This window comes from Phoenix dactylifera, chromosome 10 (assembly GCF_051530095.1).
Source record: "Phoenix dactylifera cultivar Ajwa chromosome 10, Ajwa_hap1_PhDact_Kaust_v1.1, whole genome shotgun sequence".
Lineage (NCBI taxonomy): Eukaryota > Viridiplantae > Streptophyta > Magnoliopsida > Arecales > Arecaceae > Phoenix > Phoenix dactylifera.
Genome location: NC_143199.1, coordinates 5,869,585 through 5,880,129, shown reverse-complemented (window position 1 = coordinate 5,880,129; position 10,545 = coordinate 5,869,585).

Below are 10,545 nucleotides of genomic sequence, written 5' to 3'. Positions count from 1 at the left end.
AGCATTTTCTGTTTTCAAGAAATTCCATAAAGAAGTAACCAATGCTAGAGATACCTCAGTAATAGCTATTAGAAGTGACCATGGTACCGAATTTGAAAATCATTTATTTGATGAGTTTTGTAGTAAAAAGGAAATAACACACAATTTTTCTGCACCTAGGACACCACAACAAAATGGAGTTGTGGAGAGGAAAAATAGAACTCTAGAAGAAATGGCTAGAACTATGTTATGTGAAGGTAACCTCCCTAAGTACTTTTGGGGAGAAGCCATTAATACTTCTTGTCATATATTAAATAGAGTTTTATTGAGACCCATTATAAAGAAAACACCTTATGAACTTTGGAAAAATAGAAAACCAAAGGTAAATTACTTTCATGTTTTTGGATGTAGGTGTTTTGTTCATAATAATGGGAAAGATAATCTAGGTAAATTTGATTCTAAATCTGATGAGGGCATATTCTTAGGATATTCTACAACTAGCAAAGCCTATAGGGTCTTTAATAAAAGAACCTTAGTTATAGAAGAATCTATACATGTTGTATTTGATGATTCTAGTGACATTTCTTCTAGCAAGAGAGTTAATTTTGATGATGATGCTGAAATTCTTGAAGAAAAGATAGATGAGATGACATTACAAGATAACAATCAAAAATTAATTGAAGATGCATCATCAAGCCAAGAGACTATAGTAGATCATGGGCTAACTAAGGCTTGGAGGTATGCTCACGGGCATCCTAAGGAATTAATTCTAGATGATCCATCACAACCTGTTAGGACTAGAGCATCCCTTAGGAACTTAAATAATCATCTAGCCTTTGTTTCACATTTTGAGCCCAAACACATAGAAGAAGCCGAAAATGATGTAAATCGGATAAATGCAATGCAAGAAGAATTAAACCAATTTACTAGAAACAAAGTATGGAATCTAGTTGAAAGACCATATGAATATCCAATTATAGGTACCAAGTGGATTTATAAAAATAAACTTGATGAAAATGGAATAGTTATAAGGAATAAGGCTAGACTAGTAGCAAAAGGTTATAATCAAGAAGAGGGTATAGATTTTGATGAAACCTTTGCTCCTGTAGCTAGACTTGAAGCTATTAGATTATTATTAGCATATGCATGCTCTAAGGACTTCAAACTATTTCAGATGGATGTAAAAAGTGCATTTTTAAATGGGTATATCAATGAGGAGGTATATGTAGAACAACCTCCTGGTTTTGAAAATCATCAATACCCTAATCACGTATATAAATTGAACAAAGCACTTTATGGTTTGAAACAAGCACCTAGAGCATGGTATGAAAGGCTTAGCAAATTCCTATTAGAACATGAGTTCTCTAGGGGTAATATAGATACAACACTATTTCTGAAAAAGCAAAACAAAGATATGTTGTTAGTGCAGATTTATGTTGATGATATCATTTTCGGTGCTACTAACAATCGCCTCTGCGAAGAATTTGCTGATTTGATGCAGAGTGAATTTGAGATGAGCATGATGGGAGAGCTGAACTACTTCCTCGGGCTTCAAATCAAACAGTCCGAAGGAGGCATCTTCATCAATCAAGCCAAATATATCAAGGAGATGCTCAAGAAGTTTGATATGGAGGGAAACAAGTCAATCAGCACCCCCATGAGCTCATCATGTAAATTAGACCAAGATGAATCAGGTAAATCTGTAGATCAGAAACTATATAGAGGTATGATAGGATCTTTATTGTATCTTACTGCAAGTAGGCCTGATATCATGTTTAGTGTTTGCATGTGTGCAAGATATCAGTCTAATCCTAAGGAATCACATCTAATTGCAGTTAAGAGAATCTTTAAATACCTAATAGGAACTAAGAACATAGGTTTATGGTATTCTAAAGAATCTAATCTGAACTTAATAGGATATACAGATTCAGACTTTGCTGGATGTAAACTTGATAGAAAAAGCACCAGCGGGTCATGTCAATTCCTAGGAGAAAACCTAATCTCATGGTTTAGCAAGAAACAAAACTCGGTTGCATTATCTACTGCTGAAGCTGAATATGTTGCAGCCGGGAGTTGTTGTGCTCAAATCTTATGGATCAAACAACAACTAGAAGATTATGGCACTAAACAAGATAAAATACCCATTAATTGTGATAATACAAGTGCCATTAATCTAACTAAAAATCCAATTCAGCATTCAAGAACTAAACATATTGAGATAAGACATCACTTCATAAGAGATCATGTACTGAATGGTGATGTGACACTACAATTTGTTTGCACTAATGATCAATTAGCTGACATTTTTACAAAACCCCTAAGTGAAGAGAGATTTAGTGTGCTTAGGAGGGGATTAGGAGTGATTGATCCATCCTAGTGGTAGTTTCCACTAGTTCACTGATTTTGATGATTAGATTTTAGCTAATATAGAGTCTCTTTTCAATGATCATCAAAACAGACCATAATTTAGTGATTTTCCCTCTTTCGGCACGAATATAGCATGATTTTAAGGTGCGTGCCAGGGTTCGAGACGACTCGAGCATGTTTCAGAGTCGGCTCGTAAGGGGGAGTCGACTCGCGCATTCACGGGAGTCGACTCGAGAACAATGGCAGCAGAGGGGGAGTCGACTCGCACACAGTCGGGAGTCGACTCGAGGTCAACAGGCGCATAAGGAGAGTCGACTCGCGCATATTTTGGAGTCGACTCGAGGTCGAGTCGACTCGCGACTCAGTGGAGTCGACTCGCAGTCGGGATCCGACTTTTTAACCCTAACTTCATCGCTTAGAAAACATTTCTTTTCACCGCCGCCACTGTTCAAAACCCTAGAGTCGACTCGTAGATCGTCTCCGGCCGCCCCTAGGTCCTTTTCCCGTCGATTTTTCATCGTCCATTAGGTTTTCATCCCATTCTAGGTCAACCATGCCTCGCAAATCCGTTGTCTCAAGCCGAAAGAGGCCCCATTCCGCGACCGGTGCCGAGCGGCGTTCCAAGGCTCGGAACGACCCCGTGAGGCCACAACCTCCGGCTCGTTCCCCGCCGAGGGCGGTTCCCGCGAGGCCGTGCGCCGGGAAGGCGGTCTCCACCGGGAGATACGTCGATTTTGACTATCTCTCCCGGGAGGGCTTCACCATAGGTGAGAGATTGCGTGTCCAGGGCTTAGAGTATTTCCTTACGTTAGATCTCCCCACATACCCTGGATTAGTTAGAGAGTTTTACGGTACCGTCCATCGGGGAGATGGGGGTATAGAGGGCACGGTAGCCGGTGTCCCTTTGTTCATTTCGGAGGATATCATTGCCCACATCCTCCACCTTCCACAAGTAGGGGTGGCTCCCACACACCCCGAGGATAGGACTGAGGCCCTTACGGCCATTCTAGGATACCCACCTCAGTCCCCCTTAGATGAGGTGTCCGCTAGCTCACTTCCTGTTGAGGTGCGGATCCTCCTGAGCATCTTGTCTAGGTCCATCTTCCCGAAGACTGGGCGCTTCGATTTTGTTTCTGAGAGGGACCTCACCCTTATGTTTTATATTCTTCAGGACACCCCAATCAACTTCCCCAAACTCATTTATAGGTATCTATGTGAGCCACTAGATAGACCTAGGCTCACCCTTCCCTACGGTATGTTGTTCACTCTTTTGTTTAGGGAGTACGAGATTCCTATTCCTGAGGGGGAACCCTCTCGCGCATTGCGATGGACAGATCGCATGCGTCCGGGGACCCTACACAGGATGGGGTTTCGGAAGGTCGAGGGGACATGGGTTAGGAAGTCTTCTACCTCCACACGTACCACCAGACACTCTCCTAGTCCTGACCCAGACTCTGATTATCCCACTCAGCCTTCCACTCCAGTACCCTCCACCTCAGCCGGACCCTCCTCCTCAGCTCCACCACCCATGGAGGTCCGGATTGCTCCTGAGCAGCTCCTGGAGTTGCGGCAGGAGATTGTCCGAGACCTGCGGGACGACCTACTTCGGGAGCTCCGAGGTTCAGTGCCTGCTCCCACTCCTACACCCACATCTTCTGAGTTGGTCCCTTCCTTGACAGCCGTGACTGACATGACGGCCCATGTACGGGAAGAGATCTACAATGTCCGGAGCTTGATCCAGGCCCAGTTCTCCAGTATGAATGAGGTCACGAGCACCACTCGGACGATGCGCGACGACATCCGGAAGGACATGAGCACCACTACTCAGGGGGCCGAGCACTTGTCGAATGTGCTCATCGACAAGCTGGACGCACTTCAGAAGTCGGTGACCGAGCTCTCCACTACACATAGCAGGGCCACTTCGTCCATTATCTCTCAGCTCGGGCATGTTACAGATGCAGTCACCCTCCTCATGGAGCAGAACAGATTGAGAGGAGGAGCCACATCCTCGAGAGGAGGAGCCACATCCTCGAGAGGAGGAGATACATCCTCGAGAGGAGGAGCTACATCCTCGAGGAGACCTTAGCTGTTTTTGTGTTTTATTTTGACATGTATTGTTTTGCTTTACTTATTTGTATTCTCAAACGTATTTACATACAAATCAATACAGTGAGTAGACGTATTCTCTTCAATTGTGTGCAATTTGATTGATTGTTTGTTCTGCTTACCTCCTTTTTGATACGATGACAAAAAGGGGGAGAAATATTTAGTAGATATGTAAATGGAATCAACATAAAAGAAATCAAAATGAGAATCAAAAATTAAAACATAATTTGTTCTTAGTGGATTTGGTACCTCGAGGCTCATTATCTCTCTGTTGGGGCTCCTAATGGAGTAATCTCCAGAATCTATTCAAGGGATATTCGGAGATTAGCTGAATCCTACTCAAGAACAAATTGACAGATTTTTCCTCCAAAAACCAAAAATTTCAGTTCAAAAACTTCAATGCATTAAAAGGAAATTCAGAGAATCAAAACTAAGTAGAATGCATATGTTGAGGGAGAGAATCTGAATTTTTTAAGAAAGCTAAATCATTAAACATATATAAGCCAAACAATTGATTGCATGATATGAAGGCTTATATAATTCCAAATGAAAGGGGGAGCTTTAATTCCAAAATTTATTGTTTCACACCTTTCAAACTTGGATAAATTAAATAACCAGACATTTGAATTCATTTATAGATCTTATTTCATTGGTTATTGAGCAATTCACTTTACATATACTCAATGTTTTGTCATCATCAAAAAGGGGGAGATTGTGGAGTGATTGATTGAAACCCTATTTGATTTTGATGAGCTCAAAGCATTTGAGTATATCTTATATTTTACTAATGAATTCAATTGAGTGTTTCAGTGAAAATCTTGTCTAAGTGTCTCTAGATTTGGTTCAAGGTATTTTGGATAAGTTAAGAAGTCAGTTTGAACCAAAATCTGAGACTCGAGTCGACTCCGGGATATTACGAGTCGACTCCAAGTGTATCAGAATCACTGGCACGGGCTCGAGTCGACTCCAGACCAATACGAGTCGACTCCGACTGAGAACAGACAGACGAACAGAAAGCATCAACTCAAAACCTGTCAGCGAGTCGACTCCTGAAGTGCGCGAGTCGACTCCGATGTTTACCGAGTCGACTCCGGAGTAATATGAGTCGACTCCAAGAAGCTACAGACAGAAAAGTCAGAGAGCGTTATTTCGACCCTGAGATTTGAGTCGACTCCTGTGGAACGCGAGTCGACTCCGATGGTTGGCAGGTCGACTCCAAAGAAAGCGAGAGTCGACTCTCAGTGGTACACAAAGAAAAAGTCAGAGAGGAGTTTTCGGACTCTGAGATTCGAGTCGACTCCCGCAATACACGAGTCGACTCCGAGACAGCGCGACACCAAAAAGGCAGAAGGCCATATTTCGGAAACTGAGAGGCGAGTCGACTCCCAGACAGCTCGAGTCGACTCCAAGGCAGCGCTCCACCAAAAAGACAGAAGGCCAAGTTTCGGAAACTGAGAGCCGAGTCGACTCCAGAGAAGTTCGAGTCGACTCCAAGACTGGACGAGCCAAAAGACAGAAGATCGGGAGTTCGGGCTCTGAGCGCCGAGTCGACTCCCAGGATTATCGAGTCGACTCGAGTGGGCCAAGTTGAAAATTGGCTCCGTGGACTTCAAAGGATGAGCCGACTCCGAAAGTGCCGAGTCAGCTCCAAAAGTTGGCGAGTCGACTCTGGGTCAAGTCGAGTCGACTCCCAGTCGAAGAGGCGACTTTAATTCAAATCTGGAACAGTTGCCGAGTCGACTCCAGAAAAGCATGAGTCGACTCCCGCTACAGCCGAGTCGACTCCTGATCGCGCGAGTCGACTCCGACCCCCAACGGACATATTGTCAGGTTGTGCAGAGTGTACAGAACGGGCAGAAAAAGGTCTCTAACGGCTAGTTTCCGTGGGGGATGGCTTAAATAGCCATAGAGGACTGTAGCAAAGAAAAAAAACACCATTCCATTCAAAGAGATCAAGCTTTCATTCTCTGCAAGTTGGTTTTCAACGAAAAGAGGGAAGAGCGGCATTAACTCCATCCAACTTCCTCTTCCCAGCATTTAAAGAAGCCTCCTCCTGCATTCAAGTCGACCAGACATTCAAGAGGAGACCCGAAGCTCAAGAAGCCCTACTCAACTCCAACTCAAACGTGTTTGAGGGCTTCTAACCTCTCTTCAGTTTATATTGTTATTCATCTGCTTTTGAGAAGCTTTGTTTTTTGTTTGTCCCTTTTATTTACATCTTGTCTTTGCTTGGTTCAATCGGGGGATTGAATCAAGGGTATAGAGGTTGGTTGGTGAGCCGAGTGTAAAACCAACGTGTGTAAGGGTTCGATTGTGATCCCGGGAAAACAATCGGGGTGGTTCTAGTCGGTGAGCCAGGAAAAACCGACCGAGTTCGTTGTGAGCTCGTAAAACAACAAGTTTGGTTGTGAGCTTGTAAAACAACCGGCTGTAATCCAAGGGGTTATAGTGAATTCCCAAGTGAGACTTGGGGAGTGGACGTAGGAGCAAGGGTTAGCTCTGAACCACTATAAAATATTGTGTTTGTGATTGTTTGTCTCTCTCTATTTCTCTCATTTCATTCACAGCACATAACAACTAATTAATCATCTCACAAAAGCATTAATTAGTCATCCACAAAAGTTTCAATTGCAAAATTATTTGAAAACCCAATTCACCCCCCCCTCTTGGGTTGTCTATCTGGGCAACAACATAATAGCAGTCTCTAAGTAATAAACTAAATCCAGACGGTAGTCGCAGATGGTAGGTGCCCACAGCCACAGCAGCAACTTTTGCCCCGTTGCCAACCCGAAGGGTTACCGCACCTTCCACCAGCCTTCTACTTTCCTTTAGACCCTGCATGGTAGTGCACAAATGAGCACTAGAACCAGAATCTATAACCCAACTAGAAGTAGAAGAAACCATTAGATTAGTTTCAATTATGAGCAAGTCTGTACCTTCTGAAGGTGTGTCACCTTTCTTGTTCTTCAGGCTCTCGAGGTATGAAGGACAGTTTCTTCCAAGTAGACTTTTTCTTGGAACCAGAAGTCAACTCAGCAGCAAGAACATTGCCCCTTGAACCTTTCAAGGCTCCCTCAGCAGTTACCAACATGTTTACGAGTTCAGTCTTAGTGCATTCAATCTTATTCATGTGGTAGTTTACTATAAACTGACCAAATGAATCAGGAAGGGATTGAAGGATCAGATCTACTTGCAATTCCTTGTGCATGTCCATACCGAGCTTCTCAAGCTCCTCTAGGTCCTTGATCATGGTCAGACCGTGATCATGGACAGACTGCCCCTCACGCATCTTCGCTTTGAAAAGCCTCTTGGACACTTCAAAACGAGCTGTGCGACTCTGCTCACCATACAACTCTTGCAGGTGTGCCAGTATGTCCCTAGCAGTCTTCATATTTTTATGCTGGCATTGGAGTTCATTAGACATGGATGCCATCATATAGCATTTTACTCTAATGTCATCATCCAACCACTTTTTATGCATCTCATGCTGAACATCAGTAGGACGTGTTGGTAGTGTGGGGATATCTGAATCGAGTATGTAGCCTATTTTCTCACAGTCCAAAACAATTTTGAGATTTCTAAGCCAGTCTTTGTAATTGGTTCCGGTCAGTCGGTTGGTCTCAAGAATACGGGTGAAAGGGTTTGAAGCTGACATTGTATCTGCAGAGAGTAAAGATTCTAGTTAGACTTTTGTACTTGATCCTAATCTGTTCTAAGGTCTTCTAGAACAAATGTAACTCCCACTATTTTCTCGAATCCCTCACACTCCCCTGGTAGGGAAACGGAAATCCCACACGACTAGGGTTTCTAGTGGGTATTGCGGTCCCACCGATTTACATGCCACCTCACCTAACAGTTATTGGTGACACATAGATGGATGAGTGTACAACTCTTGTACAATGCTTCTCAAGCATGTTGCAGTGTAACTTGGTCTCTAAGCCATGAAAACCTCACCTAACAGTTATTGGTCCCATCGCTTAGTTAAGTCAGACCCACCGTATAATCGTAGGAATAAAGTCGTCATTGGGTCCTCACCTAACAGTTATTGGTGCCCAACCCCACCTTTACCCTACAACATCTCATGTTTATAGAGAGGTCCAGCCCCCCGATGCAACTTGACCACTGTGTCCAGCCGAGACAAATCAACATCAGAAAGGCCTTAGCAGCTCTACTACAGTGGAAGACCTATTGACTTAATATTGGTTAATCAGGTCTTAGTGTTTGCAACTTGAGCCCTTCATAAGAGGTAATCGAACAATTGGCCAGGTAAGCAGGTGGGAGGCTCCCTTACTCAGAGAGTAAGGTCCTAATTAAGTAACCACCTTTCATGCTTTCCTAGACACCAATTAGATCAATTAATCTAATATGACTTGCTCATGTCGGTTCACTCTCGACTTGATTGAGGAGGTTTTTATTTAGGTCTCAATTGGGTTTGCTACATCACATGTAAACCTATCTACCCGACTCGCATTCACATCACATGCAATCGGCACATCACAGGCAGTTATAATCGCAGCATCAAATTAAAGCTAAACTTTAAATAGGTGATGATCATGGATTCTAGTTAGGTCGTATTACAAGCACATGCACGTCAATCGATCAACTGGTCTTCAACTCTTGAATTGGTTCCAAGCCTCCTTGATTCGATCCTTGACCAACTCTTGATCCAATCGCCATCAACCGCTTAGACCCCTGTTCATCTCATGCATCGTCTTCGACTTGATCGTTGACGTACATCACATCACAGAAATACAACCAGATGTAAAATAAAAATAAAAATAAATTACATCTCCTTTTAGGAGGCACGCAGGCCTCTCAAAACATCAAATAAGATGCATGCAAGCATCTGAAAAATTACATGACATCGCAGATCACATCGCAGGTCATTATATTTGATACCAAAAGGGTTTGAATCCTATGATCATCACCATATGCAACAATTATAATTTTCAGATCTAAAAACTAACTGATTATATCATGACATAGGTCGCTGATCATGCTAATCATGATTCTAAACTTTGTAATCTCATTAACAATGCAATTAGAATCATCATTTTATCACATAAAAATCAGCATGCAAAAATCAGCACCCCTGAAAAATCTGCATGCAGAAATTTTCAGCATGCATGATCATTTAATTTTCAGATCTAATAAGCCTTTAGATAATTAATTCTTACCTTAATCTACGAAGCCTAGGCTCTGATACCACTGTTGGGAACCCGCCCATGCCGCTGATATTTCAAAAATTAAATCAGATGGCAGCGGAAGAGGCATGTGCGGGATCGACGTTCATCGTATGAACGTTGTTTCATGAACCGTTCGTAGTTAGGCAAGAATTAAAAACTTTTAAAACCTTTAGAAGATCAGATCTTCACCTTGTGCGGGTAGATGATCACCGCAAACTGACGATCGTGGTTTTAGGATGAGGGTTCGTTTGAAGCCGTTCAAACGTCCGGCCTCTACAGGTATCCACACGAAGCAGAGGACCGATCAAAGCTTTCTTGTCTTCCCGGGGTGCTAGCTCCCTTGCAAAGACTTCTTTTGATGGCTGATCTCCTCTCTTTCAATCAACCCTTGATTGTGCTTGAGAGGAGGAAGAAGAAGGATGAAGAAGAGGAAGAAGAAGAATCCCCACGCAGCCCTCTTTTCTTCCTTGCGTTGGATGAAGGAAGGGAAGGGGAGGAGGACGCCAACTCTTGGACTTTTCTTCTCCCTTTGCTTGTGGCTGAACCAAGAGGAGATAGAGGGAGGTGGCCACGGCTTGAAGAGGAGAAAAGCTTCATCTAGGGCGCCGGCCCTAGTCCTCTTTTAATAAGGATGAAGGGCTCCTACAAGTTAGGAGCCCTTGACTACTTTCCAAGAGGGGGCGCCGACCGCCTCTCTTCATGCCGCACCTAATCAAGGATGAGAGGGGCTCATGCCCCTCTTACTTGGTTAACCCAATCCTCTTCCAAAGAGGATTAGGTGCCCTTCTCATGGTTTAGTCCTAATCTAATTAGGATTAACCAAATCATGAATCAATCGGGTTCAATCTATGCTAGTCCTAATCCAATTAGAACTTGAATGAACCATGACTCAATTGAACTCTTCAAT